This window comes from Ornithodoros turicata, unplaced genomic scaffold (genome assembly GCF_037126465.1).
Source record: "Ornithodoros turicata isolate Travis unplaced genomic scaffold, ASM3712646v1 ctg00000783.1, whole genome shotgun sequence".
NCBI lineage: Eukaryota > Metazoa > Arthropoda > Arachnida > Ixodida > Argasidae > Ornithodoros > Ornithodoros turicata.
This window is the reverse complement of record NW_026999401.1, coordinates 804,121-830,849: the sequence shown is the minus strand read 5'-3', so window position 1 is coordinate 830,849 and position 26,729 is coordinate 804,121. Positions and strand designations below refer to the sequence as shown.

At 48.4% G+C, this 26,729-nt stretch overlaps 48 non-coding genes across 48 annotated transcripts; all 48 read left to right on the top strand.

Moving 5' to 3' along the window:
* The first annotated feature begins 46 nt into the window (after positions 1-46).
* On the top strand, positions 47-118 carry Trnae-uuc (transfer RNA glutamic acid (anticodon UUC)). Its single transcript has one exon. It is a non-coding gene; the product is annotated as a tRNA-Glu (tRNA).
* A 5-nt stretch (positions 119-123) lies between these two features.
* Trnaq-cug (transfer RNA glutamine (anticodon CUG)) lies at positions 124-195 on the top strand. The gene has a single exon. It is a non-coding gene; the product is annotated as a tRNA-Gln (tRNA).
* An 84-nt stretch (positions 196-279) lies between these two features.
* Trnae-uuc (transfer RNA glutamic acid (anticodon UUC)) lies at positions 280-351 on the top strand. The gene has a single exon. It is a non-coding gene; the product is annotated as a tRNA-Glu (tRNA).
* Positions 352-356: 5 nt separating this feature from the next.
* On the top strand, positions 357-428 carry Trnaq-cug (transfer RNA glutamine (anticodon CUG)). Its single transcript has one exon. It is a non-coding gene; the product is annotated as a tRNA-Gln (tRNA).
* An 84-nt stretch (positions 429-512) lies between these two features.
* Positions 513-584, top strand: Trnae-uuc (transfer RNA glutamic acid (anticodon UUC)). The gene has a single exon. It is a non-coding gene; the product is annotated as a tRNA-Glu (tRNA).
* Positions 585-589: 5 nt separating this feature from the next.
* Positions 590-661, top strand: Trnaq-cug (transfer RNA glutamine (anticodon CUG)). Its single transcript has one exon. It is a non-coding gene; the product is annotated as a tRNA-Gln (tRNA).
* Positions 662-745: 84 nt separating this feature from the next.
* On the top strand, positions 746-817 carry Trnae-uuc (transfer RNA glutamic acid (anticodon UUC)). Its single transcript has one exon. It is a non-coding gene; the product is annotated as a tRNA-Glu (tRNA).
* Positions 818-970: 153 nt separating this feature from the next.
* Trnae-uuc (transfer RNA glutamic acid (anticodon UUC)) lies at positions 971-1,042 on the top strand. Its single transcript has one exon. It is a non-coding gene; the product is annotated as a tRNA-Glu (tRNA).
* Positions 1,043-1,047: 5 nt separating this feature from the next.
* Trnaq-cug (transfer RNA glutamine (anticodon CUG)) lies at positions 1,048-1,119 on the top strand. The gene has a single exon. It is a non-coding gene; the product is annotated as a tRNA-Gln (tRNA).
* An 84-nt stretch (positions 1,120-1,203) lies between these two features.
* Positions 1,204-1,275, top strand: Trnae-uuc (transfer RNA glutamic acid (anticodon UUC)). Its single transcript has one exon. It is a non-coding gene; the product is annotated as a tRNA-Glu (tRNA).
* A 5-nt stretch (positions 1,276-1,280) lies between these two features.
* Trnaq-cug (transfer RNA glutamine (anticodon CUG)) lies at positions 1,281-1,352 on the top strand. Its single transcript has one exon. It is a non-coding gene; the product is annotated as a tRNA-Gln (tRNA).
* An 84-nt stretch (positions 1,353-1,436) lies between these two features.
* On the top strand, positions 1,437-1,508 carry Trnae-uuc (transfer RNA glutamic acid (anticodon UUC)). Its single transcript has one exon. It is a non-coding gene; the product is annotated as a tRNA-Glu (tRNA).
* Positions 1,509-1,513: 5 nt separating this feature from the next.
* Trnaq-cug (transfer RNA glutamine (anticodon CUG)) lies at positions 1,514-1,585 on the top strand. The gene has a single exon. It is a non-coding gene; the product is annotated as a tRNA-Gln (tRNA).
* Positions 1,586-1,669: 84 nt separating this feature from the next.
* On the top strand, positions 1,670-1,741 carry Trnae-uuc (transfer RNA glutamic acid (anticodon UUC)). The gene has a single exon. It is a non-coding gene; the product is annotated as a tRNA-Glu (tRNA).
* Positions 1,742-1,894: 153 nt separating this feature from the next.
* On the top strand, positions 1,895-1,966 carry Trnae-uuc (transfer RNA glutamic acid (anticodon UUC)). The gene has a single exon. It is a non-coding gene; the product is annotated as a tRNA-Glu (tRNA).
* A 154-nt stretch (positions 1,967-2,120) lies between these two features.
* Trnae-uuc (transfer RNA glutamic acid (anticodon UUC)) lies at positions 2,121-2,192 on the top strand. The gene has a single exon. It is a non-coding gene; the product is annotated as a tRNA-Glu (tRNA).
* A 5-nt stretch (positions 2,193-2,197) lies between these two features.
* On the top strand, positions 2,198-2,269 carry Trnaq-cug (transfer RNA glutamine (anticodon CUG)). Its single transcript has one exon. It is a non-coding gene; the product is annotated as a tRNA-Gln (tRNA).
* Positions 2,270-2,353: 84 nt separating this feature from the next.
* On the top strand, positions 2,354-2,425 carry Trnae-uuc (transfer RNA glutamic acid (anticodon UUC)). The gene has a single exon. It is a non-coding gene; the product is annotated as a tRNA-Glu (tRNA).
* Positions 2,426-2,430: 5 nt separating this feature from the next.
* Trnaq-cug (transfer RNA glutamine (anticodon CUG)) lies at positions 2,431-2,502 on the top strand. Its single transcript has one exon. It is a non-coding gene; the product is annotated as a tRNA-Gln (tRNA).
* Positions 2,503-2,586: 84 nt separating this feature from the next.
* Trnae-uuc (transfer RNA glutamic acid (anticodon UUC)) lies at positions 2,587-2,658 on the top strand. The gene has a single exon. It is a non-coding gene; the product is annotated as a tRNA-Glu (tRNA).
* A 5-nt stretch (positions 2,659-2,663) lies between these two features.
* Positions 2,664-2,735, top strand: Trnaq-cug (transfer RNA glutamine (anticodon CUG)). Its single transcript has one exon. It is a non-coding gene; the product is annotated as a tRNA-Gln (tRNA).
* An 84-nt stretch (positions 2,736-2,819) lies between these two features.
* Positions 2,820-2,891, top strand: Trnae-uuc (transfer RNA glutamic acid (anticodon UUC)). Its single transcript has one exon. It is a non-coding gene; the product is annotated as a tRNA-Glu (tRNA).
* Positions 2,892-3,045: 154 nt separating this feature from the next.
* Trnae-uuc (transfer RNA glutamic acid (anticodon UUC)) lies at positions 3,046-3,117 on the top strand. The gene has a single exon. It is a non-coding gene; the product is annotated as a tRNA-Glu (tRNA).
* A 154-nt stretch (positions 3,118-3,271) lies between these two features.
* Trnae-uuc (transfer RNA glutamic acid (anticodon UUC)) lies at positions 3,272-3,343 on the top strand. The gene has a single exon. It is a non-coding gene; the product is annotated as a tRNA-Glu (tRNA).
* Positions 3,344-3,348: 5 nt separating this feature from the next.
* Trnaq-cug (transfer RNA glutamine (anticodon CUG)) lies at positions 3,349-3,420 on the top strand. Its single transcript has one exon. It is a non-coding gene; the product is annotated as a tRNA-Gln (tRNA).
* Positions 3,421-3,504: 84 nt separating this feature from the next.
* On the top strand, positions 3,505-3,576 carry Trnae-uuc (transfer RNA glutamic acid (anticodon UUC)). The gene has a single exon. It is a non-coding gene; the product is annotated as a tRNA-Glu (tRNA).
* A 5-nt stretch (positions 3,577-3,581) lies between these two features.
* On the top strand, positions 3,582-3,653 carry Trnaq-cug (transfer RNA glutamine (anticodon CUG)). Its single transcript has one exon. It is a non-coding gene; the product is annotated as a tRNA-Gln (tRNA).
* An 84-nt stretch (positions 3,654-3,737) lies between these two features.
* Positions 3,738-3,809, top strand: Trnae-uuc (transfer RNA glutamic acid (anticodon UUC)). Its single transcript has one exon. It is a non-coding gene; the product is annotated as a tRNA-Glu (tRNA).
* A 5-nt stretch (positions 3,810-3,814) lies between these two features.
* Positions 3,815-3,886, top strand: Trnaq-cug (transfer RNA glutamine (anticodon CUG)). Its single transcript has one exon. It is a non-coding gene; the product is annotated as a tRNA-Gln (tRNA).
* An 84-nt stretch (positions 3,887-3,970) lies between these two features.
* Trnae-uuc (transfer RNA glutamic acid (anticodon UUC)) lies at positions 3,971-4,042 on the top strand. The gene has a single exon. It is a non-coding gene; the product is annotated as a tRNA-Glu (tRNA).
* A 154-nt stretch (positions 4,043-4,196) lies between these two features.
* Trnae-uuc (transfer RNA glutamic acid (anticodon UUC)) lies at positions 4,197-4,268 on the top strand. Its single transcript has one exon. It is a non-coding gene; the product is annotated as a tRNA-Glu (tRNA).
* A 5-nt stretch (positions 4,269-4,273) lies between these two features.
* Positions 4,274-4,345, top strand: Trnaq-cug (transfer RNA glutamine (anticodon CUG)). Its single transcript has one exon. It is a non-coding gene; the product is annotated as a tRNA-Gln (tRNA).
* Positions 4,346-4,429: 84 nt separating this feature from the next.
* Trnae-uuc (transfer RNA glutamic acid (anticodon UUC)) lies at positions 4,430-4,501 on the top strand. The gene has a single exon. It is a non-coding gene; the product is annotated as a tRNA-Glu (tRNA).
* Positions 4,502-4,506: 5 nt separating this feature from the next.
* Trnaq-cug (transfer RNA glutamine (anticodon CUG)) lies at positions 4,507-4,578 on the top strand. Its single transcript has one exon. It is a non-coding gene; the product is annotated as a tRNA-Gln (tRNA).
* Positions 4,579-5,358: 780 nt separating this feature from the next.
* Trnae-uuc (transfer RNA glutamic acid (anticodon UUC)) lies at positions 5,359-5,430 on the top strand. Its single transcript has one exon. It is a non-coding gene; the product is annotated as a tRNA-Glu (tRNA).
* A 5-nt stretch (positions 5,431-5,435) lies between these two features.
* On the top strand, positions 5,436-5,507 carry Trnaq-cug (transfer RNA glutamine (anticodon CUG)). The gene has a single exon. It is a non-coding gene; the product is annotated as a tRNA-Gln (tRNA).
* An 84-nt stretch (positions 5,508-5,591) lies between these two features.
* Trnae-uuc (transfer RNA glutamic acid (anticodon UUC)) lies at positions 5,592-5,663 on the top strand. The gene has a single exon. It is a non-coding gene; the product is annotated as a tRNA-Glu (tRNA).
* Positions 5,664-5,668: 5 nt separating this feature from the next.
* Positions 5,669-5,740, top strand: Trnaq-cug (transfer RNA glutamine (anticodon CUG)). The gene has a single exon. It is a non-coding gene; the product is annotated as a tRNA-Gln (tRNA).
* Positions 5,741-5,824: 84 nt separating this feature from the next.
* Trnae-uuc (transfer RNA glutamic acid (anticodon UUC)) lies at positions 5,825-5,896 on the top strand. The gene has a single exon. It is a non-coding gene; the product is annotated as a tRNA-Glu (tRNA).
* Positions 5,897-5,901: 5 nt separating this feature from the next.
* Positions 5,902-5,973, top strand: Trnaq-cug (transfer RNA glutamine (anticodon CUG)). Its single transcript has one exon. It is a non-coding gene; the product is annotated as a tRNA-Gln (tRNA).
* Positions 5,974-6,057: 84 nt separating this feature from the next.
* On the top strand, positions 6,058-6,129 carry Trnae-uuc (transfer RNA glutamic acid (anticodon UUC)). Its single transcript has one exon. It is a non-coding gene; the product is annotated as a tRNA-Glu (tRNA).
* A 5-nt stretch (positions 6,130-6,134) lies between these two features.
* Positions 6,135-6,206, top strand: Trnaq-cug (transfer RNA glutamine (anticodon CUG)). Its single transcript has one exon. It is a non-coding gene; the product is annotated as a tRNA-Gln (tRNA).
* An 84-nt stretch (positions 6,207-6,290) lies between these two features.
* On the top strand, positions 6,291-6,362 carry Trnae-uuc (transfer RNA glutamic acid (anticodon UUC)). The gene has a single exon. It is a non-coding gene; the product is annotated as a tRNA-Glu (tRNA).
* A 5-nt stretch (positions 6,363-6,367) lies between these two features.
* On the top strand, positions 6,368-6,439 carry Trnaq-cug (transfer RNA glutamine (anticodon CUG)). Its single transcript has one exon. It is a non-coding gene; the product is annotated as a tRNA-Gln (tRNA).
* Positions 6,440-7,063: 624 nt separating this feature from the next.
* On the top strand, positions 7,064-7,135 carry Trnaq-cug (transfer RNA glutamine (anticodon CUG)). The gene has a single exon. It is a non-coding gene; the product is annotated as a tRNA-Gln (tRNA).
* Positions 7,136-7,295: 160 nt separating this feature from the next.
* Trnaq-cug (transfer RNA glutamine (anticodon CUG)) lies at positions 7,296-7,367 on the top strand. The gene has a single exon. It is a non-coding gene; the product is annotated as a tRNA-Gln (tRNA).
* A 4,801-nt stretch (positions 7,368-12,168) lies between these two features.
* On the top strand, positions 12,169-12,240 carry Trnaq-cug (transfer RNA glutamine (anticodon CUG)). The gene has a single exon. It is a non-coding gene; the product is annotated as a tRNA-Gln (tRNA).
* A 1,321-nt stretch (positions 12,241-13,561) lies between these two features.
* On the top strand, positions 13,562-13,633 carry Trnaq-cug (transfer RNA glutamine (anticodon CUG)). Its single transcript has one exon. It is a non-coding gene; the product is annotated as a tRNA-Gln (tRNA).
* The last annotated feature ends 13,096 nt before the right edge of the window (positions 13,634-26,729 follow it).

The window sequence follows — 26,729 nt, the reverse complement described above, 5'->3', positions numbered from 1 at the left end:
TTCGTCACAATCGCTTTTGTCTATCGATCATTCGTTTCAAAACATCTCCGGTGTGGTCTAGTGGCTAGGATACCTGGCTTTCACCCAGGAGGCCCGGGTTCGATTCCCGGCCTCGGAATATGAGGTCCCATGGTGTAATGGTCAGCACTCTGGACTCTGAATCCAGCAATCCGAGTTCGACTCTCGGTGGGACCTGTCTGTACATATTGCTTTTTTAAATGCGACTGCTTGTGTTCGTCACAATCGCTTTTGTCTATCGATCATTCGTTTCAAAACATCTCCGGTGTGGTCTAGTGGCTAGGATACCTGGCTTTCACCCAGGAGGCCCGGGTTCGATTCCCGGCATCGGAATATGAGGTCCCATGGTGTAATGGTCAGCACTCTGGACTCTGAATCCAGCAATCCGAGTTCGACTCTCGGTGGGACCTGTCTGTACATATTGCTTTTTTAAATGCGACTGCTTGTGTTCGTCACAATCGCTTTTGTCTATCGATCATTCGTTTCAAAACATCTCCGGTGTGGTCTAGTGGCTAGGATACCTGGCTTTCACCCAGGAGGCCCGGGTTCGATTCCCGGCATCGGAATATGAGGTCCCATGGTGTAATGGTCAGCACTCTGGACTCTGAATCCAGCAATCCGAGTTCGACTCTCGGTGGGACCTGTCTGTCCATATTGCTTTTTTAAATGCGACTGCTTGTGTTCGTCACAATCGCTTTTGTCTATCGATCATTCGTTTCAAAACATCTCCGGTGTGGTCTAGTGGCTAGGATACCTGGCTTTCACCCAGGAGGCCCGGGTTCGATTCCCGGCAGCGGAATATGAGGTGTAATGGTCAGCACTCTGGACTCTGAATCCAGCAATCCGAGTTCGACTCTCGGTGGGACCTGTCTGTACATATTGCTTTTCTAAATGCGACTGCTTGTGTTCGTCACAATCGCTTTTGTCTATCGATCATTCGTTTCAAAACATCTCCGGTGTGGTCTAGTGGCTAGGATACCTGGCTTTCACCCAGGAGGCCCGGGTTCGATTCCCGGCATCGGAATATGAGGTCCCATGGTGTAATGGTCAGCACTCTGGACTCTGAATCCAGCAATCCGAGTTCGACTCTCGGTGGGACCTGTCTGTACATATTGCTTTTTTAAATGCGACTGCTTGTGTTCGTCACAATCGCTTTTGTCTATCGATCATTCGTTTCAAAACATCTCCGGTGTGGTCTAGTGGCTAGGAAACCTGGCTTTCACCCAGGAGGCCCGGGTTCGATTCCCGGCATCGGAATATGAGGTCCCATGGTGTAATGGTCAGCACTCTGGACTCTGAATCCAGCAATCCGAGTTCGACTCTCGGTGGGACCTGTCTGTCCATATTGCTTTTTTAAATGTGACTGCTTGTGTTCGTCACAATCGCTTTTGTCTATCGATCATTCGCTTCAAAACATCTCCGGTGTGGTCTAGTGGCTAGGATACCTGGCTTTCACCCAGGAGCCCCGGGTTCGATTCCCGGCATCGGAATATGAGGTCCCATGGTGTAATGGTCAGCACTCTGGACTCTGAATCCAGCAATCCGAGTTCGACTCTCGGTGGGACCTGTCTGTACATATTGCTTTTTTAAATGCGACTGCTTGTGTTCGTCACAATCGCTTTTGTCTATCGATCATTCGTTTCAAAACATCTCCGGTGTGGTCTAGTGGCTAGGAAACCTGGCTTTCACCCAGGAGGCCCGGGTTCGATTCCCGGCATCGGAATATGAGGTGTAATGGTGAGCACTCTGGACTCTGAATCCAGCAATCTGAGTTCTACTCTCGGTGGGACCTGTCTGTCCATATTGCTTTTTTAAATGCGACTGCTTGTGTTCGTCACAATCGCTTTTGTCTATCGATCATTCGTTTCAAAACATCTCCGGTGTGGTCTAGTGGCTAGGATACCTGGCTTTCACCCAGGAGGCCCGGGTTCGATTCCCTGCATCGGAATATGAGGTCCCATGGTGTAATGGTCAGCACTCTGAATCCAGCAATCCGAGTTCGACTCTCGGTGGGACCTGTCTGTCCATGTTGCTTTTTTAAATGCGACTGCTTGTGTTCGTCACAATCGCTTTTGTCTATCGATCATTCGTTTCAAAACATCTCCGGTGTGGTCTAGTGGCTAGGATACCTGGCTTTCACCCAGGAGGCCCGGGTTCGATTCCCGGCATCGGAATATGAGGTCCCATGGTGTAATGGTCAGCACTCTGGACTCTGAATCCAGCAATCCGAGTTCGACTCTCGGTGGGACCTGTCTGTACATATTGCTTTTTTAAATGCGACTGCTTGTGTTCGTCACAATCGCTTTTGTCTATCGATCATTCGTTTCAAAACATCTCCGGTGTGGTCTAGTGGCTAGGATACCTGGCTTTCACCCAGGAGGCCCGGGTTCGATTCCCGGCATCGGAATATGAGGTCCCATGGTGTAATGGTCAGCACTCTGGACTCTGAATCCAGCAATCCGAGTTCGACTCTCGGTGGGACCTGTCTGTACATATTGCTTTTTTAAATGCGACTGCTTGTGTTCGTCACAATCGCTTTTGTCTATCGATCATTCGTTTCAAAACATCTCCGGTGTGGTCTAGTGGCTAGGATACCTGGCTTTCACCCAGGAGGCCCGGGTTCGATTCCCGGCATCGGAATATGAGGTCCCATGGTGTAATGGTCAGCACTCTGGACTCTGAATCCAGCAATCTGAGTTCTACTCTCGGTGGGACCTGTCTGTCCATATTGCTTTTTTAAATGCGACTGCTTGTGTTCGTCACAATCGCTTTTGTCTATCGATCATTCGTTTCAAAACATCTCCGGTGTGGTCTAGTGGCTAGGATACCTGGCTTTCACCCAGGAGGCCCGGGTTCGATTCCCTGCATCGGAATATGAGGTCCCATGGTGTAATGGTCAGCACTCTGAATCCAGCAATCCGAGTTCGACTCTCGGTGGGACCTGTCTGTCCATGTTGCTTTTTTAAATGCGACTGCTTGTGTTCGTCACAATCGCTTTTGTCTATCGATCATTCGTTTCAAAACATCTCCGGTGTGATCTAGTGGCTAGGATACCTGGCTTTCACCCAGGAGGCCCGGGTACGATTCCCGGCATCGGAATATGAGGTCCCATGGTGTAATGGTCAGCACTCTGAATCCAGCAATCCGAGTTCGACTCTCGGTGGGACCTGTCTGTCCATATTGCTTTTTTAAATGCGACTGCTTGTGTTCGTCACAATCGCTTTTGTCTATCGATCATTCGTTTCAAAACATCTCCGGTGTGGTCTAGTGGCTAGGATACCTGGCTTTCACCCAGGAGGCCCGGGTTCGATTCCCGGCATCGGAATATGAGGTCCCATGGTGTAATGGTCAGCACTCTGGACTCTGAATCCAGCAATCCGAGTTCGACTCTCGGTGGGACCTGTCTGTCCATATTGCTTTTTTAAATGCGACTGCTTGTGTTCGTCACAATCGCTTTTGTCTATCGATCATTCGTTTCAAAACATCTCCGGTGTGGTCTAGTGGCTAGGATACCTTGCTTTCACCCAGGAGGCCCGGGTTCGATTCCCGGCATCGGAATATGAGGTCACATGGTGTAATGGTCAGCACTCTGGACTCTGAATCCAGCAATCCGAGTTCGACTCTCGGTGGGACCTGTCTGTTCAAATTGCTTTTTCTAATGCGACTGCTTGTGTTCGTCACAATCGCTTTTGTCTATCGATCATTCGTTTCAAAACATCTCCGGTGTGGTCTAGTGGCTAGGATACCTGGCTTTCACCCAGGAGGCCCGGGTTCGATTCCCGGCATCGGAATATGAGGTCCCATGGTGTAATGGTCAGCACTCTGGACTCTGAATCCAGCAATCCGAGTTCGACTCTCGGTGGGACCTGTCTGTCCATATTGCTTTTTTAAATGCGACTGCTTGTGTTCGTCACAATCGCTTTTGTCTATCGATCATTCGTTTCAAAACATCTCCGGTGTGGTCTAGTGGCTAGGATACCTGGCTTTCACCCAGGAGGCCCGGGTTCGATTCCCGGCATCGGAATATGAGGTCCCATGGTGTAATGGTCAGCACTCTGAATCCAGCAATCCGAGTTCGACTCTCGGTGGGACCTGTCTGTCCATATTGCTTTTTTAAATGCGACTGCTTGTGTTCGTCACAATCGCTTTTGTCTATCGATCATTCGTTTCAAAACATCTCCGGTGTGGTCTAGTGGCTAGGATACCTGGCTTTCACCCAGGAGGCCCGGGTTCGATTCCCGGCATCGGAATATGAGGTCCCATGGTGTAATGGTCAGCACTCTGGACTCTGAATCCAGCAATCCGAGTTCGACTCTCGGTGGGACCTGTCTGTTCAAATTGCTTTTTCTAATGCGACTGCTTGTGTTCGTCACAATCGCTTTTGTCTATCGATCATTCGTTTCAAAACATCTCCGGTTTGGTCTAGTGGCTAGGATACCTGGCTTTCACCCAGGAGGCCCGGGTTCGATTCCCGGCATCGGAATATGAGGTCCCATGGTGTAATGGTCAGCACTCTGGACTCTGAATCCAGCAATCCGAGTTCGACTCTCGGTGGGACCTGTCTGTTCAAATTGCTTTTTTAAATGGGACTGCTTGTGTTCGTCACAATCGCTTTTGTCTATCGATCATTCGTTTCGAAACATCTCCGGTGTGGTCTTGTGGCTAGGATACCTGGCTTTCACCCAGGAGGCCCGGATTCGGTTCCCGCATCGGAATATGAGGTCCCATGGTGTAATGATCAGCACTCTGGACTCTGAATCCAGCAATCCGAGTTCGACTCTAGGTGGGACCTGTCTGTCCATATTGCTTTTTTAAATGCGACTGCTTGTGTTCGTCACAATCGCTTTTGTCTATCGATCATTCGTTTCAAAACATCTCCGGTGTGGTCTAGTCGCTAAGATACCTGGCTTTCACCCAGGAGGCCCGGATTCGGTTCCCGCATCGGAATATGAGGTCCCATGGTGTAATGATCAGCACTCTGGACTCTGAATCCAGCAGTCCGAGTTCGACTCTAGGTGGGACCTGTCTGTTCAAATTGCTTTTTTAAATGGGACTGCTTGTGTTCGTCACAATCGCTTTTGTCTATCGATCATTCGTTTCAAAACATCTCCGGTGTGGTCTTGTGGCTAGGATACCTGGCTTTCACCCAGGAGGCCCGGATTCGGTTCCCGCATCGGAATATGAGATCCCATGGTGTAATGATCAGCACTCTGGACTCTGAATCCAGCAATCCGAGTTCGACTCTAGGTGGGACCTGTCTGTCCATATTGCTTTTTTAAATGCGACTGCTTGTGTTCGTCACAATCGCTTTTGTCTATCGATCATTCGTTTCAAAACATCTCCGGTGTGGTCTAGTGGCTAGGATACCTTGCTTTCACCCAGGAGGCCCGGGTTCGATTCCCGGCATCGGAATATGAGGTCACATGGTGTAATGGTCAGCACTCTGGACTCTGAATCCAGCAATCCGAGTTCGACTCTCGGTGGGACCTGTCTGTTCAAATTGCTTTTTCTAATGCGACTGCTTGTGTTCGTCACAATCGCTTTTGTCTATCGATCATTCGTTTCAAAACATCTCCGGTGTGGTCTAGTGGCTAGGATACCTGGCTTTCACCCAGGAGGCCCGGGTTCGATTCCCGGCATCGGAATATGAGGTCCCATGGTGTAATGGTCAGCACTCTGGACTCTGAATCCAGCAATCCGAGTTCGACTCTCTGTGGGACCTGTCTGTCCATATTGCTTTTTTAAATGCGACTGCTTGTGTTCGTCACAATCGCTTTTGTCTATCGATCATTCGTTTCAAAACATCTCCGGTGTGGTCTAGTGGCTAGGATACCTGGCTTTCACCCAGGAGGCCCGGGTTCGATTCCCGGCATCGGAATATGAGGTCCCATGGTGTAATGGTCAGCACTCTGGACTCTGAATCCAGCAATCCGAGTTCGACTCTCGGTGGGACCTGTCTGTTCAAATTGCTTTTTCTAATGCGACTGCTTGTGTTCGTCACAATCGCTTTTGTCTATCGATCATTCGTTTCAAAACATCTCCGGTGTGGTCTAGTGGCTAGGATACCTGGCTTTCACCCAGGAGGCCCGGGTTCGATTCCCGGCATCGGAATATGAGGTCCCATGGTGTAATGGTCAGCACTCTGGACTCTGAATCCAGCAATCCGAGTTCGACTCTCGGTGGGACCTGTCTGTTCAAATTGCTTTTTCTAATGCGACTGCTTGTGTTCGTCACAATCGCTTTTGTCTATCGATCATTCGTTTCAAAACATCTCCGGTTTGGTCTAGTGGCTAGGATACCTGGCTTTCACCCAGGAGGCCCGGGTTCGATTCCCGGCATCGGAATATGAGGTCCCATGGTGTAATGGTCAGCACTCTGGACTCTGAATCCAGCAATCCGAGTTCGACTCTCGGTGGGACCTGTCTGTTCAAATTGCTTTTTTAAATGGGACTGCTTGTGTTCGTCACAATCGCTTTTGTCTATCGATCATTCGTTTCAAAACATCTCCGGTGTGGTCTTGTGGCTAGGATACCTGGCTTTCACCCAGGAGGCCCGGATTCGGTTCCCGCATCGGAATATGAGGTCCCATGGTGTAATGATCAGCACTCTGGACTCTGAATCCAGCAATCCGAGTTCGACTCTAGGTGGGACCTGTCTGTCCATATTGCTTTTTTAAATGCGACTGCTTGTGTTCGTCACAATCGCTTTTGTCTATCGATCATTCGTTTCAAAACATCTCCGGTGTGGTCTAGTCGCTAAGATACCTGGCTTTCACCCAGGAGGCCCGGATTCGGTTCCCGCATCGGAATATGAGGTCCCATGGTGTAATGATCAGCACTCTGGACTCTGAATCCAGCAATCCGAGTTCGACTCTAGGTGGGACCTGTCTGTTCAAATTGCTTTTTTAAATGGGACTGCTTGTGTTCGTCACAATCGCTTTTGTCTATCGATCATTCGTTTCAAAACATCTCCGGTGTGGTCTTGTGGCTAGGATACCTGGCTTTCACCCAGGAGGCCCGGATTCGGTTCCCGCATCGGAATATGAGGTCCCATGGTGTAATGATCAGCACTCTGGACTCTGAATCCAGCAATCCGAGTTCGACTCTCGGTGGGACCTGTCTGTTCAAATTGCTTTTTTAAATGGGACTGCTTGTGTTCGTCACAATCGCTTTTGTCTATCGATCATTCGTTTCAAAACATCTCCGGTGTGGTCTTGTGGCTAGGATACCTGGCTTTCACCCAGGAGGCCCGGATTCGGTTCCCGCATCGGAATATGAGGTCCCATGGTGTAATGATCAGCACTCTGGACTCTGAATCCAGCAATCCGAGTTCGACTCTCGGTGGGACCTGTCTGTTCAAATTGCTTTTTTAAATGGGACTGCTTGTGTTCGTCACAATCGCTTTTGTCTATCGATCATTCGTTTCAAAACATCTCCGGTGTGGTCTAGTCGCTAAGATACCTGGCTTTCACCCAGGAGGCCCGGATTCGGTTCCCGCATCGGAATATGAGGTCCCATGGTGTAATGATCAGCACTCTGGACTCTGAATCCAGCAATCCGAGTTCGACTCTAGGTGGGACCTGTCTGTCCATATTGCTTTTTTAAATGCGACTGCTTGTGTTCGTCACAATCGCTTTTGTCTATCGATCATTCGTTTCAAAACATCTCCGGTGTGGTCCAGTCGCTAAGATACCTGGCTTTCACCCAGGAGGCCCGGATTCGGTTCCCGCATCGGAATATGAGGTCCCATGGTGTAATGATCAGCACTCTGGACTCTGAATCCAGCAATCCGAGTTCGACTCTAGGTGGGACCTGTCTGTCCATATTGCTTTTTTAAATGCGACTGCTTGTGTTCGTCACAATCGCTTTTGTCTATCGATCATTCGTTTCAAAACATCTCCGGTGTGGTCTAGTCGCTAAGATACCTGGCTTTCACCCAGGAGGCCCGGATTCGGTTCCCGCATCGGAATATGAGGTCCCATGGTGTAATGATCAGCACTCTGGACTCTGAATCCAGCAATCCGAGTTCGACTCTAGGTGGGACCTGTCTGTCCATATTGCTTTTTTAAATGCGACTGCTTGTGTTCGTCACAATCGCTTTTGTCTATCGATCATTCGTTTCAAAACATCTCCGGTGTGGTCTAGTCGCTAAGATACCTGGCTTTCACCCAGGAGGCCCGGATTCGGTTCCCGCATCGGAATATGAGGTCCCATGGTGTAATGATCAGCACTCTGGACTCTGAATCCAGCAATCCGAGTTCGACTCTAGGTGGGACCTGTCTGTCCATATTGCTTTTTTTAAATGGGACTGCTTGTGTTCGTCACAATCGCTTTTGTCTATCGATCATTCGTTTCAAAACATCTCCGGTGTGGTCTAGTCGCTAAGATACCTGGCTTTCACCCAGGAGGCCCGGATTCGGTTCCCGCATCGGAATATGAGGTCCCATGGTGTAATGATCAGCACTCTGGACTCTGAATCCAGCAATCCGAGTTCGACTCTAGGTGGGACCTGTCTGTCCATATTGCTTTTTTAAATGCGACTGCTTGTGTTCGTCACAATCGCTTTTGTCTATCGATCATTCGTTTCAAAACATCTCCGGTGTGGTCCAGTCGCTAAGATACCTGGCTTTCACCCAGGAGGCCCGGATTCGGTTCCCGCATCGGAATATGAGGTCCCATGGTGTAATGATCAGCACTCTGGACTCTGAATCCAGCAATCCGAGTTCGACTCTAGGTGGGACCTGTCTGTCCATATTGCTTTTTTAAATGCGACTGCTTGTGTTCGTCACAATCGCTTTTGTCTATCGATCATTCGTTTCAAAACATCTCCGGTGTGGTCCAGTCGCTAAGATACCTGGCTTTCACCCAGGAGGCCCGGATTCGGTTCCCGCATCGGAATATGAGGTCCCATGGTGTAATGATCAGCACTCTGGACTCTGAATCCAGCAATCCGAGTTCGACTCTAGGTGGGACCTGTCTGTCCATATTGCTTTTTTAAATGCGACTGCTTGTGTTCGTCACAATCGCTTTTGTCTATCGATCATTCGTTTCAAAACATCTCCGGTGTGGTCTAGTCGCTAAGATACCTGGCTTTCACCCAGGAGGCCCGGATTCGGTTCCCGCATCGGAATATGAGGTCCCATGGTGTAATGATCAGCACTCTGGACTCTGAATCCAGCAATCCGAGTTCGACTCTAGGTGGGACCTGTCTGTCCATATTGCTTTTTTAAATGCGACTGCTTGTGTTCGTCACAATCGCTTTTGTCTATCGATCATTCGTTTCAAAACATCTCCGGTGTGGTCTAGTCGCTAAGATACCTGGCTTTCACCCAGGAGGCCCGGATTCGGTTCCCGCATCGGAATATGAGGTCCCATGGTGTAATGATCAGCACTCTGGACTCTGAATCCAGCAATCCGAGTTCGACTCTAGGTGGGACCTGTCTGTCCATATTGCTTTTTTAAATGGGACTGCTTGTGTTCGTCACAATCGCTTTTGTCTATCGATCATTCGTTTCAAAACATCTCCGGTGTGGTCTAGTCGCTAAGATACCTGGCTTTCACCCAGGAGGCCCGGATTCGGTTCCCGCATCGGAATATGAGGTCCCATGGTGTAATGATCAGCACTCTGGACTCTGAATCCAGCAATCCGAGTTCGACTCTAGGTGGGACCTGTCTGTCCATATTGCTTTTTTAAATGGGACTGCTTGTGTTCGTCACAATCGCTTTTGTCTATCGATCATTCGTTTCAAAACATCTCCGGTGTGGTCTAGTCGCTAAGATACCTGGCTTTCACCCAGGAGGCCCGGATTCGGTTCCCGCATCGGAATATGAGGTCCCATGGTGTAATGATCAGCACTCTGGACTCTGAATCCAGCAATCCGAGTTCGACTCTAGGTGGGACCTGTCTGTCCATATTGCTTTTTTAAATGCGACTGCTTGTGTTCGTCACAATCGCTTTTGTCTATCGATCATTCGTTTCAAAACATCTCCGGTGTGGTCTAGTCGCTAAGATACCTGGCTTTCACCCAGGAGGCCCGGATTCGGTTCCCGCATCGGAATATGAGGTCCCATGGTGTAATGATCAGCACTCTGGACTCTGAATCCAGCAATCCGAGTTCGACTCTAGGTGGGACCTGTCTGTCCATATTGCTTTTTTAAATGCGACTGCTTGTGTTCGTCACAATCGCTTTTGTCTATCGATCATTCGTTTCAAAACATCTCCGGTGTGGTCTAGTCGCTAAGATACCTGGCTTTCACCCAGGAGGCCCGGATTCGGTTCCCGCATCGGAATATGAGGTCCCATGGTGTAATGATCAGCACTCTGGACTCTGAATCCAGCAATCCGAGTTCGACTCTAGGTGGGACCTGTCTGTCCATATTGCTTTTTTAAATGGGACTGCTTGTGTTCGTCACAATCGCTTTTGTCTATCGATCATTCGTTTCAAAACATCTCCGGTGTGGTCTAGTCGCTAAGATACCTGGCTTTCACCCAGGAGGCCCGGATTCGGTTCCCGCATCGGAATATGAGGTCCCATGGTGTAATGATCAGCACTCTGGACTCTGAATCCAGCAATCCGAGTTCGACTCTAGGTGGGACCTGTCTGTCCATATTGCTTTTTTAAATGGGACTGCTTGTGTTCGTCACAATCGCTTTTGTCTATCGATCATTCGTTTCAAAACATCTCCGGTGTGGTCCAGTCGCTAAGATACCTGGCTTTCACCCAGGAGGCCCGGATTCGGTTCCCGCATCGGAATATGAGGTCCCATGGTGTAATGATCAGCACTCTGGACTCTGAATCCAGCAATCCGAGTTCGACTCTAGGTGGGACCTGTCTGTCCATATTGCTTTTTTAAATGCGACTGCTTGTGTTCGTCACAATCGCTTTTGTCTATCGATCATTCGTTTCAAAACATCTCCGGTGTGGTCCAGTCGCTAAGATACCTGGCTTTCACCCAGGAGGCCCGGATTCGGTTCCCGCATCGGAATATGAGGTCCCATGGTGTAATGATCAGCACTCTGGACTCTGAATCCAGCAATCCGAGTTCGACTCTAGGTGGGACCTGTCTGTCCATATTGCTTTTTTAAATGCGACTGCTTGTGTTCGTCACAATCGCTTTTGTCTATCGATCATTCGTTTCAAAACATCTCCGGTGTGGTCTAGTCGCTAAGATACCTGGCTTTCACCCAGGAGGCCCGGATTCGGTTCCCGCATCGGAATATGAGGTCCCATGGTGTAATGATCAGCACTCTGGACTCTGAATCCAGCAATCCGAGTTCGACTCTAGGTGGGACCTGTCTGTCCATGTTGCTTTTTTAAATGCGACTGCTTGTGTTCGTCACAATCGCTTTTGTCTATCGATCATTCGTTTCAAAACATCTCCGGTGTGGTCTAGTCGCTAAGATACCTGGCTTTCACCCAGGAGGCCCGGATTCGGTTCCCGCATCGGAATATGAGGTCCCATGGTGTAATGATCAGCACTCTGGACTCTGAATCCAGCAATCCGAGTTCGACTCTAGGTGGGACCTGTCTGTCCATATTGCTTTTTTAAATGCGACTGCTTGTGTTCGTCACAATCGCTTTTGTCTATCGATCATTCGTTTCAAAACATCTCCGGTGTGGTCTAGTCGCTAAGATACCTGGCTTTCACCCAGGAGGCCCGGATTCGGTTCCCGCATCGGAATATGAGGTCCCATGGTGTAATGATCAGCACTCTGGACTCTGAATCCAGCAATCCGAGTTCGACTCTAGGTGGGACCTGTCTGTCCATATTGCTTTTTTAAATGCGACTGCTTGTGTTCGTCACAATCGCTTTTGTCTATCGATCATTCGTTTCAAAACATCTCCGGTGTGGTCTAGTCGCTAAGATACCTGGCTTTCACCCAGGAGGCCCGGATTCGGTTCCCGCATCGGAATATGAGGTCCCATGGTGTAATGATCAGCACTCTGGACTCTGAATCCAGCAATCCGAGTTCGACTCTAGGTGGGACCTGTCTGTCCATATTGCTTTTTTAAATGCGACTGCTTGTGTTCGTCACAATCGCTTTTGTCTATCGATCATTCGTTTCAAAACATCTCCGGTGTGGTCTAGTCGCTAAGATACCTGGCTTTCACCCAGGAGGCCCGGATTCGGTTCCCGCATCGGAATATGAGGTCCCATGGTGTAATGATCAGCACTCTGGACTCTGAATCCAGCAATCCGAGTTCGACTCTCGGTGGGACCTGTCTGTCCATATTGCTTTTTTAAATGCGACTGCTTGTGTTCGTCACAATCGCTTTTGTCTATCGATCATTCGTTTCAAAACATCTCCGGTGTGGTCTAGTCGCTAAGATACCTGGCTTTCACCCAGGAGGCCCGGATTCGGTTCCCGCATCGGAATATGAGGTCCCATGGTGTAATGATCAGCACTCTGGACTCTGAATCCAGCAATCCGAGTTCGACTCTAGGTGGGACCTGTCTGTCCATATTGCTTCTTTAAATGCGACTGCTTGTGTTCGTCACAATCGCTTTTGTCTATCGATCATTCGTTTCAAAACATCTCCGGTGTGGTCTAGTCGCTAAGATACCTGGCTTTCACCCAGGAGGCCCGGATTCGGTTCCCGCATCGGAATATGAGGTCCCATGGTGTAATGATCAGCACTCTGGACTCTGAATCCAGCAATCCGAGTTCGACTCTAGGTGGGACCTGTCTGTCCATATTGCTTTTTTAAATGCGACTGCTTGTGTTCGTCACAATCGCTTTTGTCTATCGATCATTCGTTTCAAAACATCTCCGGTGTGGTCTAGTCGCTAAGATACCTGGCTTTCACCCAGGAGGCCCGGATTCGGTTCCCGCATCGGAATATGAGGTCCCATGGTGTAATGATCAGCACTCTGGACTCTGAATCCAGCAATCCGAGTTCGACTCTATGTGGGACCTGTCTGTCCATATTGCTTTTTTAAATGCGACTGCTTGTGTTCGTCACAATCGCTTTTGTCTATCGATCATTCGTTTCAAAACATCTCCGGTGTGGTCTAGTCGCTAAGATACCTGGCTTTCACCCAGGAGGCCCGGATTCGGTTCCCGCATCGGAATATGAGGTCCCATGGTGTAATGATCAGCACTCTGGACTCTGAATCCAGCAATCCGAGTTCGACTCTAGGTGGGACCTGTCTGTCCATATTGCTTTTTTAAATGCGACTGCTTGTGTTCGTCACAATCGCTTTTGTCTATCGATCATTCGTTTCAAAACATCTCCGGTGTGGTCCAGTCGCTAAGATACCTGGCTTTCACCCAGGAGGCCCGGATTCGGTTCCCGCATCGGAATATGAGGTCCCATGGTGTAATGATCAGCACTCTGGACTCTGAATCCAGCAATCCGAGTTCGACTCTAGGTGGGACCTGTCTGTCCATATTGCTTTTTTAAATGCGACTGCTTGTGTTCGTCACAATCGCTTTTGTCTATCGATCATTCGTTTCAAAACATCTCCGGTGTGGTCTAGTCGCTAAGATACCTGGCTTTCACCCAGGAGGCCCGGATTCGATTCCCCGCATCGGAATATGAGGTCCCATGGTGTAATGGTCAGCACTCTGGACTCTGAATCCAGCAATCCGAGTTCGACTCTCGGTGGGACCTGTCTGTTCATATTGCCTTCTTTGTCGCTTCTAGTCCAGATGACCGCGGGCTGGTTTCCGTTTCTCTCTCTCCCGAAAAAGGCGAGGGCAGGGAGCCCGGCCGCATACACGGGCGCGGCACATGATTACTTCTACTCTTCCTCGTTTTTGCGTTATAAATGCTACCCAGTTTGCGACTGACAGGTCTGTGCATCTTGTATGGGGGAGGGCTCTGTGCGAAAGGGTAGAATACCTTTCAACACGTAGCAATGCTCTATATAGGGTGTTTTTTTTTTATTCGACGCATATTTTTTTCTTCAAAAAAGCTGCGAGAGTAGTGCTGACGTCATTTTTGCAGACGAGATATGCGAACAGGTGGACATCCTGTAGGACATAGGATAGACACATTCGAAATAAGAAAAAGCGAGCAACGGTGTGTAAGATCCATTTCCTAGACACTTTCTTTGATAACGAAGTAAAATTCCTAAAAATGTGAGGCAAGGAAAAGGATGACGAGTGTGTGAATGACTTGTTAACCATCCGAGTGTGATATTTAAAGACGATACTATGTTGCCAATAAATTCTTTTGTTGCAAGTCTAGCACCTGTCCTGCCGTCGCATTTCTCTGTCCCGTTCCCAGTGTTAGTTCATCATGCCAGATCAACTTCCAACATGCCCGTTCTTTTACTTTGGTGTCCCGTAAGACAGTGTATGCAGCGTCTGGACGGCTAATTGCAGAACGTTCATTAATTAACTTGTAAACTACATGTTTTCTGGGAAACGTGATCTAGCAGAATCGGAGCCAGCCATTATTCAAACATATCTTTCATATTAAACGTGATGAGAACGAATAATACGTTGGGATATAAATTGCAAAATTTCTCTACGCAAGTGAGCCTGTTACAGGGTGAATTTAGTAAAGGTTACACATTTCAATCCAGCCGTAAAAATACAGCGTAACGTCTCTGGCGCTTCAAACTTCGAAGACAGGTAGTCATGCGCCTCAAGTTTCAACCATATATTTTTCAAATGCTATCATTGTGAAGAAAAGAGTTAGAAGCAAAGCAACTTCTCACCCCATGCATTTCCTATAGCTTATATACCGCCCGCGAATCGCCATTTTTCCTCTGCCTGCACTCTAACAACAAAACTTCACCGCATAGCACGCTGTGCGCTAACCATTGCCTCGAGTGATATGGTTATCGGTTCTGATTCGAAGAGAGAGGGGGCGTACGCCTTTTTGTGGTCATTTGGATATATGAAAATTGCCACAAAATGGCGTATGCACCCCTCTCTCTTCGAATCATAGCGCAAAACCTATCATTCTTCGCAATGGTGCTATGCCGTGAGGTTCTGTTTTTAGAGTGCGTCACACCACCACGGGCTGCCTGGTAGGGCTGCCTGGAGACGAAACCGAACCGCTAAACCTATAAAAAAAAAAAAACAACCAGATGGACCAGATGCAGGGTTTCCATTCAGCGCCACCTATACGTGGTGATGTGTACATGAGAAGAAAAAATGTCGGTTTGCGGGATGTGCACGCCATTGGAAATGCATGCGGTGAGAATTTGATTTGCTTATAACGTTTTTCTCTACGAAGTCGTAGCATTTGACAAAAATATAGATATAACTTAAGGCGAGTGGCTATCACTCTGCAAAGTTTGAAGCGTCAGGAACGTCATTTTCTATTTAACGACGTGATCAAAATGTACAACCTTTGCGAAATTCACCGCGCAGTATACTCGTTAGTCGAGCGCAGAAAGAGCGACATGGGCAACCCTCGTGAGAGGGTCACGCGCTCTAGAGCTATCAATGTGATTGGACAATAGGCGTCGATCTGTTGACGTCACAGGCCGCTATTCGACCAAAATGAGGCAGACGCCGCGTCGTTTCTGCGCTCGAAAAGTGCATAGTTCCGGTCACGGCTCATTTGCGTATGCCTTTTTGCTGGCACTTATGTTGTTCATAATTGTCACACACACACACAAAAAAAAAAAAGGCGCACGCCTCCTGTTTTCAACAAATCAGGACAGATAACGATCTCAGTGGAGATGACGGTTGACTAGGAGCGTGCTATGCGGTGAAGTTAATTTCTAAGACTGTACTCTTACCATGCTTAGCTGTACGGACTTGCAGTATTTTTTAATTTTTTTTTGTGAGCTGCACTCTAAGAAAAAAAGGGGTACTGTTACTCCTTTTGGGGAGTAATTGCATTGCCACAAAAAATAGTCCCTTTCGGGAGTAAATGCACGGGAGTAAATGAATGTCACAGAGTGAAGACCGCATTTCACGCGCTGTTGTAAGAGTCCCAGGTACATAATTGGTGCGCATGCATGAAAATACTTTGAAGCAAACCGTCAACCGTGATATATCGAGTGATATGACATCTTGCGCCATACATATGGCACAATTTGCGAAGAAAGATGGGCTAACTGTTTCTTACTCTCTGTGGCTGGAAAGTTCCTACGCTGGCTGAGTTATACAGCCTTATGTCGTTCAAACTGACCAAGGGCTGTTGCATACGTAGACTGTTGCATTGAGGAGACCATTCGCGAAGTTTAGTGACAATTTGCAGTCGATGGGAGTAAATGTCGGGAATAAATGTTGGGTTAGGGGACTAAAATGGGGAGTAATTGCAGACTAGGGGAGTAGAAGCTGCAATTACTCTCCGTTTTACTCCTTTTTTTTCTTAGAGTGTGGGTTGAGTTGATAAGGGAAAAAAAGGAAAAGTAGGAACACATTACGAGAGCCGGCTACTCCAGATCACTAAGAATAAACAAAAAATGGCTAACTACAATAAGAACAATGACTGACAATGACACCCAGTCACTCACTCACACACACTTTCGCACACCACACACAGCCTGTCACACTGTGTCCACCAATTTGGTGTCTGCGTAAAATTGCACGAATGCCTGCATGGCGTAGGCCTGACAGCTCCTGCAATTCTTGGCTCTGCACCAATGGCGCCGGAACATCACGGCGCAATCTCTCATGTATTCGGTAAACCCAAATTTGTCGTTTTCTTTCCCTGCCGCTTTATTACGCCATTTTACCTCCCTCCAGCCTACACTCGGCCTAAATGTGGATTCCACCAAAAATTCAAGGGCATGATCAGATGCTGTGACATAATCCTCTGTTCCACCTGCGGTGTCGTGGCGAACACCCAGCACATTCTTATGAAATGTGCACACCACTGCCCGCAAATGCTTGTCCGTATGAGCAAGAGGCTGCTCAATGGACCTTTTCCATATTCGCGTCGCCCCTGGCGGCGGAATGTCGAACATCGTGTCCTTCCCCCCAATAATGGTGACGCTTTACGAACTGGCACGTACGTTGCGTGGGAAAGTAGCAAGAGAAGATTGGAAGAAGAATGCGGAAAGAGGTGAAAGCGTATTGTACTCATTACCAGACCTCAAACGTCCGCGTAACCTTGAAAAGGATTATCTCCCCACAATGAACATGACAGTCGCCCGCAGGTGGGTTCATGGCGATGTTTTCCGCTCAAAAATGGCGGACTCAAGGGCTGGGCATGCGCATAGTATTGTCGGAAATGGTCCATTTAGCTGCACTCATTGGCCCCTATGAAGGGCCTGTGCTCCGTCGTCGGATTCTTCAATTGTTCAGTGAACTTCCTGTCTTCCACTAGATTGCTTATGAAAAAAAAGAAAGAAGTAGGCGGAGCTCTTTGGCTGCACGTATAGCATATGTTTGTAAGTCAAACGTCGCCATGCCGGTATAGACCTCTACCTGTTTGTAAACAAATGACGTCATAATGTTCGACAGCGCCACGAGTTTGGTAGATTTGAACTACGTTCAATGCTAGTGGCGAACAAGGTCGCGCCCGAAAGCCACGGTCTTCAGGGGATGACGATGGTCTCTGAAAAGGACGCGACATTCGGTCTTACTTTTCTATAAATAGGAGGCAGCGAACAATTGCCCATTCGTGGAACCCAGCTCTCCTCTTCCGATCTGTTTTGGTTTCGGTGTGTCTACCAAAGTCCATGATGACGTTTCTCGAGTAGAAGTTTATTGGACAGCTGTTTCGGCCTTCTTGGTCCTCATCAACAGTACGCAGGCAGGCAACGTTTGACTGGATGGCGTCAGAAGGTCACGTAACACGTGATTCCTCCCGTCAGGGTGAGCTAAGTCACCACTGAAAGCCCAGTGCAAAGCCAGTGAAGTATACTAGAAAAAAAAAAAAACTCCTGCTATTTTCAAAGTTCAATTGACAAAAATAAATTTCTCGCAATTCAAAATTGTCCAAAGCCTTCTACAATGGTGGCGAAAGTTTACAGAATGTAATTGCCGAAAGTCCCACAATCTTCCCGTGAGTACGTCGCAAGTTAGAATTTTTTTATCACTTTAGGTGAAACATCCTGTATATAGCTCAGTAACGGAACTCGTCACTATATAGTTCCTTTTGGGGGGTAACTTTGAAAGATGAAAGTCACTGAAAAGGTTAGCCAGCTGTAGGACCGGTCCAGGGCTCTACCAATTGAGCTAAGCTAACACGCCTTCTCAGCGACTTCCAGGGTGCGTCATCTGAAGGGACAAACCAGTCAGTCTCTCTCACTCATCCTCCTTTCACTCTTACATTTTTGCACACTCATACACACATTCATACACGGGATCGACGGAAGCGGCAAATGTTGAACATGAGAGAACTGATGTTGTGAGGCTGGAACAACATAGGCCTTGTATGTCATTGCCCCTTTTATGTTGTTCCAGCCTCAGAACATCAGTTCTCTCAGGGTAACCTGCCAATCTCCGGTAGAAATATAGTAAGGGCCGTCAAGTGTAACGGCGTTTGAAGTATATGCTCAAATGGGCCACATTGGAAACTCGCAGGAAAAATCTGAGACTCCTCCATAATATCGTACATAAACTGAACTGGTACAGATAAAGATCGTTACCCTTTGCCACCTGACTATGTTTCTTACCGCGATAATTTTTTTTGAAAGTACAAGAAATTTACGCGAGAATTTATTTTATTCAAATATTCATATTTCCCAAAGACAATTTGAGATTTGAATAACGTGTCTTCTGTTTCCGCATCAATAAACAATGGCGAGTATTTCTTCAGAAAACTATTTGGAACTGAACCTGTGTATGCGTGGAACCTATGTGTTTTTTTTGGTTCCACAAGGGCGTAGCAAGCCGACATAGGTCCGGCTGACCTCTCCCTACGTGGAGGACGCCACCTCCTGTTCATTAACCTTATATACCGGGTGTTTCAGTTAAATCCCCGGGCTAAATAATTCGCGAACCAGTGCACCAATCGAATAACTTTCTTTCTTACAAGTATCTGTCCAATACCGGCTACAAGATGCGCACCGCGTGAATGAGCGGGAGGTGCTCATTATTTAAATAAAAATTCAAATGGATTTCGTGAAAAAAGCTAACTTCTAAAGCCGGGCGCCGTCGGCATTAAAATGGGTACTGCCCCTTCTGGGACCTTCAGTAGATACCTCTTAGAGAAAAATCTGCAACCGAAGCGGATCATTTGTTGCAGTAATTACAGTCGACCCCCGTTTATCCGGACTTCATTTATCCGGATCCCGCGGTATCCGGACAAAAGGCACGGGAACGGATTTTCCTCCATGTATTTTGTTCTCGTTTATCCGGACTTCAGCTTCCGGACTCGGACAAGAATTCCAGGGAACGAAAGTCGAAAATTCTTGTAATCCAGCTTCAGTTATCCGGACTACCGTGAGTAAGAGGAGACGCTGACCCCACTTCGTCACCCTTTCGCTGTTTCGGGGTTATTCCCGTCACACTTCAGGGACCTACATTCCTCCGTAGGGGAGACAACCGTGCACGATGACCCCCTTTTCTATTTGTGTGCGTTGGGGCACGTTGACCAGTCGAGTCATTTGGAAATAATCTCGAGGAACTGTCCGGTTCTAGAGGGGAAAACTCCAACCCGAGGGCCTGCTGCTTACGGCCCGTTGAGCTGCGATTCCTGATGCAGAGGCTCACTGCGACTGCCGTAGATGATGCTGCGGTTTCTGACTACGTTGACGTTGATAAGGATGATGACGCGTGTGCAGCTATGACTGATGACGGTGTGATTGCTGCTGTTGCCTCCGATCATGTGCAGCAAGACGGTGCCGATGACGCCGGTGAGAAACAAGGCTTGGACATTGACACTTTGCGACCGCACTGACATTCTTCGAGCAGCGCAACAGCGGGCTCAACTCTATGCAATTAGCAAAAGTTTGGAGGAATCGAGTGCCTACACTACTATGTAACAGCTGTCATTGACGAGATTTCTGTGTTTTAATTAAACCTTGCTCTGTAGGACGTCTCTATTCGGTCGTTTCATTTATCCGGATGCCCCGGTATCCGGACGATTTCGCCGGGAACGGCACCGTCCGGATAAACGGGGGTCGACTGTAATTGGTTTCGGTTTACATATTTTGGTCGCGGCTGGTCGCGGTGAAGTGCAAAAGGACGCTCTTTCACTCCCATGTCCACCAATGAATTACGTCCTTTTGCGCTTCACCGCGACAAAAATACGTAAACCGAAACCAATTAATTACTGCAACAAATGACCCGCTATGGTGGCAGATTTTTCTCTAAAAGGTGTCCACTGACGGTCCCACGAGGGGTAGTACCCAATTTAATACCGATGGCGCCCTGCTGTAGAAGTTAGCTTTTTTCGCGAAACTCATTTGAATTTTTATTTAAATAATGAGCACATCCCGCTCATTCACGCGGTGCGCATCTTGTAGGCGGTATTGGACAGATACTTGCGAAAAAGAAAGTTATTAGATTGGTGCACCGGTTCGCAAATTATGTAGCCCGGGGATTTAACTGAAAGACCCGGTGTACCCCCCCCCCCCCCCCACCACGGCGCACTGAGTATGCATTAAGGGGTAAGTCGATTTATCCCATTTTTACTTTTTTTCGCTGCAATGACATCTATGTACCAGTATGTATCTGCCAGAGAAAAGTTAGGACAGTATTGCAGTTTATTGGTCGGCTACATCAGCGTAAAAAAAAAACGGGAAATGAATGTGTGTCAGTGGAACGCACAATTAGATCAGGCCGTTTTTCTCGGTTTGGTATTTTTCGACTTATCCCCTTATTGCATACAGAGGTTCAATTTTGCTCTATGCCTGCCTTGCTGATTGGTGTAGTTCTCGATGCTATTATCGCCATCAGTTTAATTTAGCCCACTGAAAGGAGCACGAGTGAGAGAGCGTGGGTGGTTTGTCCCTTCAGATGACGCACCCTTGGAAGTCCCTCAGAAGGCGTGTTAACTTAGCTCAATTGGAAATCACATATGAATTGCTGAAGTTCCTCAACTGCTCGAACAAAGAGCACGTCGAAGTGCAATGTGTTATACTAATGGCCGGGCTACATGCTTTATGGAAGTCGAGGACGGCGCGGGTAGAGTGTCATGCAGGGGTGCAGTCGCCGGTTATCTACCTGAAAGGGAAGCTTTGCTGGACGCTCTCACTAATTGGGAAGGAGAGGCTTCGTGATGAACGAAAATGGGAAGAACTTCAGCCTATAATTAGGCAGCTCCAGCCAAAAACATTCGGATGTTGGATGAAGAACAGTGTAATGCCGGGGAAAAAGAGAAAATAAGCACCAGGTCGGCAGAGCCACCGTCAACAGTCGACAGCACAATGTGTTCATTTTACTAGAAATACACACAGGTCGTGGTTTATAAATTTTATGAAAATAAAACAAAATTACAAAAAAAAATAACTTACCTCAATTGGTAGAGCCCTGGACAGGCAATCCAGAAGCTTTGGGTTCGAGTCCTACAGCTGGCTAACCTTTTCAGTGAATTTCATCTTTCGTCGTTAATTTCTTAGGCAAATTGAGGCTTTGGATGTACGTAGATCCTTGTGTTCTGTAGGTTCAAACCACGCAAAGCTCGTTTTTACCGCCGTTTGCATCATCCTCTCATTTAGTGCAAAACCTAAAAAAAAGCAAAAAAAAAACAACAACAGGAAAATGAAATTGCCAAGGCGCCAATACGAGCACTGTAGAACGCTAGGCGCCGCACGCTCAGTGCACGCTTTCGGCATCTCGTACTTTGTGTGAATGTGAGAATCGAGTTTCTTTCTTTTCTTTTCTTTTTTTAAGTTCTCCACTCAAAAATAGATCCTCCCACCCAATATCTTCCGATCTTACCCTACGTTACAGTTCCCGAAATAACCCGATGCTCAGAACGTGACGAAACCCGGAAACACGGGGGCATCAAACTCTGTGACAGACGCGACAATGTGAACTAAGGGGCGTTTAAACAAGACACGGACTATGGTTGATACTGGAAAGGCATAGTATCGCAGTTATTGTACAGAACCGCCGCTAACTTTAGCGACGGACACGGAGGCCCAGCAGCATCTGCGTGGCACTCATAAAGTCTTACGACTGCAGTCGTAAAGTTGAAGGTAGTAAAGTCTTAGTACGTCAATGGCAGTTTCTGAGCTTCGACTCTGGGATAGGGCGCTGCCTAATTCAAGGTGATTCCCCTCTGCACAGTTAAAACAGAACGTCACCGCATAGCACGTTCCTAGCCAACCAGCATTCCGAATGATACCATTCTGTGTCCTGGTTTGTTCCAAGTTGTGGGAGGCGCCTATTTGGGATACGCAAAATGTGTCCCAAATAGGCGCCGCCTTCCATTTTTAACGACACACAGTGCTATCATTCGGAATGGTGGTTGGTTGGCTAGGAGCGTGCCATGTGAAGTTCTGTTTTAACAGTGTGTCCCCTACCTTTTCGAGCTCTTTTTTTACCAGTGCCTTTACTTGCTACATTCTTAAAAATGAACTTCACCACACAGCACGCTCCTAGCCAACCATAATTTCGAATGACATCGTTATCTGCCCTGATTTGTTGAAAGCAGGGGGCGTACGCCGTTTTGTGACACTTATGCGGTTCATAATTGTCACAAAAAAGGCGTACGCCTCCCGTTTTCAACAAATCAGGGCAGATAACGATGTCATTCGAGATTATGGTTGGCTAGGAGCGTGCTATGCGGTGAAGTTCATTTTTAAGAGTGTACCACAGTCAACTCCTCGGGCCCTATTCTCGTCAAAGTAATCGACCCCGATTACATTGTGTCTCGCCTGTCAATGTCACGCACCCTCGAGCGATAGTCGAGCTTTTGATCCTGCAATCCCCGTGATAAAGTAGATAAAGTACGAAGAATGCAGGACCAGGTGCAGGACCAAGTGGAGCCATCTTGAAACCAGGCAAGCACCCAAATGCCCTATCCTCCTTTCTCCCTGTGAGCCTGACAAGCTGTATGGGAAAACAGATGGAGAGAATGGTTTTACATCGCCTCGACTGGTGGCTCGAAAAACAACGTGCGTTCCCTCATGAAATGGCTGGATTTCGCCGCCACCGAAGCTACATGGATCCAGTTCTCGACCTAGTCTCTACAGTCCAACATGCTCGTGCCCATCGGCGAATCGTCCTATCGGTTTTCCTCGACATCAAGCGCGCATATGATACCGTCTCGCACATTTGTGTTCTGCACGCCTTGGGCTCGTCTGAGGTATCCGGTCGGCTCTTCCTCTGGCTCCAAGACTTCCTGACGAACCGAACTGTCGCTGTCCGTATGCCCCAAGGCCAAAGCCCTCAGCATCCTGTTCATCAAGGGGTCCCCCAAGCAAGTATTCTCAGTCCGATATTCTTTAATGTGGTGATGGCAGGCCTGCAATCAGTAATTCCTCGCAAAGTGTCGTTTTCCGTGCATGCAGATGACGTCGCCCTTGGGACAGTGGGAAAATCACGCCCAGCCATACAGTGCCGCCTGCAGGTCGCTTTAAATAATGTACATACGTACCTCACGCACCTTGTGATGGACCTTTCACCTGAAAAGTGCGTCGAGCTCCCTTGCACGTGCAAAGCTATGACCAATTTTCCTCTTTGGGTTGGTGCCAAGAAGCTTGAGCCGGTACGCTTCCACCGCTTCCTTGGCGTGGTAATCGACTCGGACTTGCGCAGGGCTTGCCACATTAAACACTTTGAAACTAAAGTGCAGCGATGGCTCCCCGCAATTCAACATCTTTCTGGCTCAGGATGTGGCTGTGATCAGCGTTCCCTGCTCGCAGTTCACGCGGCGTTGGTGAGGGCGACTGTGCTTTACAGCCTTAAATGGCTAAGTACCACAAGCAAGGACAACTAAGAAGCCTACCTGCACCGCACTTGGCAACGTGGCGACTGGGAACTATAGGGTAGTTCTCCGAAAAACAGTGTTTGGCCTTCCTTCCTTCGCGTCAAAAGTTATCACATTCGGGATAAAATATTGGAGCACAACTTCACACTCGTCTTTCATTTCTTCGAACGGTTTGTCGTTGTTGTTTTTGATACCTCTCTACTGCGAGGGTACGCTGTCGGTGGGAAAGGGAAAAGTGAATGAGCTCCCCGAACTCATTCGCTGGGCGAAAATCATTCGCATGCATTGCCATTTGATTTCACCATGTGACACGAAACGAATGCCATTCAGTGCGAATATCATTCTCTGGGAATGAAATTCAGGGTCGATTCACACGACGCAACTTTAATTGGGCGCAACCAGGTTACGCCACCAAGTTGCACCGTGTGAACGCGAAGCTTTACACTCTTAAAAATGAACTTCACCGCATAGCACGCTCCTAGCCAACCATCACCCCGAATGACAACGTTCTCGCCCCTGATTTGTTGAAAACGGGAGAAGGAGCCTATTTTGTGCCGTGCATAATGAGCACAAAATAGGCTCCTCCTCCCGTTTTCAACAAATCTAGGGCGAGAACGTTGTCATTCGGGGTGATGGTTGGCTAGGAGCGTGCTATGTGGTGAAGTTCATTTTTAAGAGTGTAGTTGCGAAACTCGAGTTGCAGGAGTTGCACAGCCGATCGCTTCACGAGCGATTTCTCCTGCAACTCTAGCTGCAACCTGTCAGTCACACGGCTCCGCCTTGCAAGCGCGACCAATCAGGAAGACTTCCATGTGTCAGTTATTGCAGCGGCAGTACGCGAGACGATGAAATTATCACTGACCAGTGGAAATTATGCAAAATTATCAAACTCGCAACGCATTTAAGTCGTAACGAGCGGAAGTCGCAGTGCGATCGGACGAAAATGATGTTTCTTCGCGCCATCTGGCGAGCTCGGTGACAACTACGGCATTCCGAGTTGCTCGCCGTATGTAAGGGACATTTTTGGTGCAACTTCGGTTGCGCGCAACTGTAGCGGGAACTAAGTTGCAGCAAAAAGTTGCATCGTACGAATCGACCCTCAATTTGCCGTGTGACTGGGGTATAATCTCCCCTTCTCTCCCTCCCTCTCCCCTCCCCACCCCCCGAGCAACATGCCGCCAGCTAGGCAGGCACAGAGCCGTATATAGAGAGAGTTTGGCCATCTTTTGATCTTCTGCCGCTTCACGGGCGGAGCCTGTTTTGACGTCAGAGTCGGTGTTGCACCCCCAAAAAGCCTGAATCCAAGCGAAATCCGCTTATCAGCCAGCAGGTAGGCGCCATCTTGATGCAGTTCACCGGCTGGTCGGCATGTACTTTTGTCGCGCTCAATGTAATCTACCAGAGTCGCCGGCTTATGGCCCACAGGCGCCTGTGAAATGGGGGCTTTGTTACCAAACTGAAAAGATTCAAGGACGAAGGGGTCTCGAAGGACGCGGTACGCACGTGTCTTCCCCCTTGCATCGCTTCCCCTTGACCAACGCTTTGCATCAACATGGCGTCGGCGACCGGTTGACGACTGGACAACAATTGAGCGCGGCGAGGGAGGTCGTTCAGCCGTGACGTCGCATGACGCGGTTCAAGTTAGGCTCCTCCTAATGGCCAAACTCTCTCTATAAACGGCTCTGGGCAGGCAGACCCCTCGTCTACCCAACGTTATCCCCCCCCACCCCCCCATGCCGCTGGTTCATGTACATGCTTGATCGCGTTGGGCCATACGCGGAGAGTTTTCAATCTGCCCGAGGGGGCCCGAGGAAGAACGCCTCCCCCCCCAGTTCATACACGGAGGTCGAGTAGGGTGCCGCGGATTCCGTGTTGTAACGATGTGAGGCAGATTTTTGCTAGATTTTCCTACTCATTCGCACACTCTTAAAAATGAACTTCACCACACAGCACGCTCCTAGCCAACCATCATCCCGAATGACAACGTTCTCGCCCTAGATTTGTTGAAAACGAGAGGAGGAGCCTATTTTGTGCCGTGCATAATGGCACAAAATAGGCTCCTCCTCCCGTTTTCAACAAATCAGGGGCGAGAACGTTGTCATTCGGGATGATGGTTGGCTAGGAGCGTGCTATGTGGTGAAGTTCATTTTTAAGAGTGCAGGAAACGTGCGTTTTTTAGGATGTCCCTCGAAACATTCATGTTGAGTGCCAGCTGCGTGGACTTCTCGAAGGGTCCCCCCATGGGAATGTTTCCCGAGGGTGAGTTGGGGATGGGGATCAGGGCGCCGAGTCCCCACGCATTCAGCGCCTGTGCGTTGGACGGCCTTGAGGTCCGAAAATACTCTGTCAATGGAGTACAAAGCAAGCATCCGAATTTGAAGTTCACCCGCGCACATTTCGTAGAACCTTGCCAAGTGCGGCCGAAGCATTTTATCAAATTGCACAGATCCCTCCCCCATTAAAAATGCCCAAACCACCGAAAGAATGAATGCCCTGCTGCGACTCTCAAACACAGGTCGATTGATTGATTGATAAAAAAAAATATGGGGGTGTCACCACGCAGGTCGAAAACTCGGCAGCTCGGTGGCATTTACCACGCTCACCGCGCAGCAACGACAAAAGAGGAGCAGGCGCCGCACACGTGCAAGCGACGGGCTAACTGCCATCGCCTTTTTAATGAAAAAAAAAAAAAAAAAGAACAGACCCGCGTTCTTCGTGGACGAGAAGCCAAAGAGAACGTAACTTGAAAATTTGCGCAAGTTACTTTGGCGAAGTTACTTGAGAAAGTAACTAGCAATATTGAAAATGTTAAATTATGCTGCTGCTGAGCCATAATGCTACGTACGTATAGAGAGAAGCCAGCTGACATGAACGAGCCAACGGTATAATTTTGAGGTACTATTCGCGAATTTTGGCTTTCGCAGGGTCGTCCGCTCCTAATCCGCGGGAAAGTCAAAGAACAATCGCC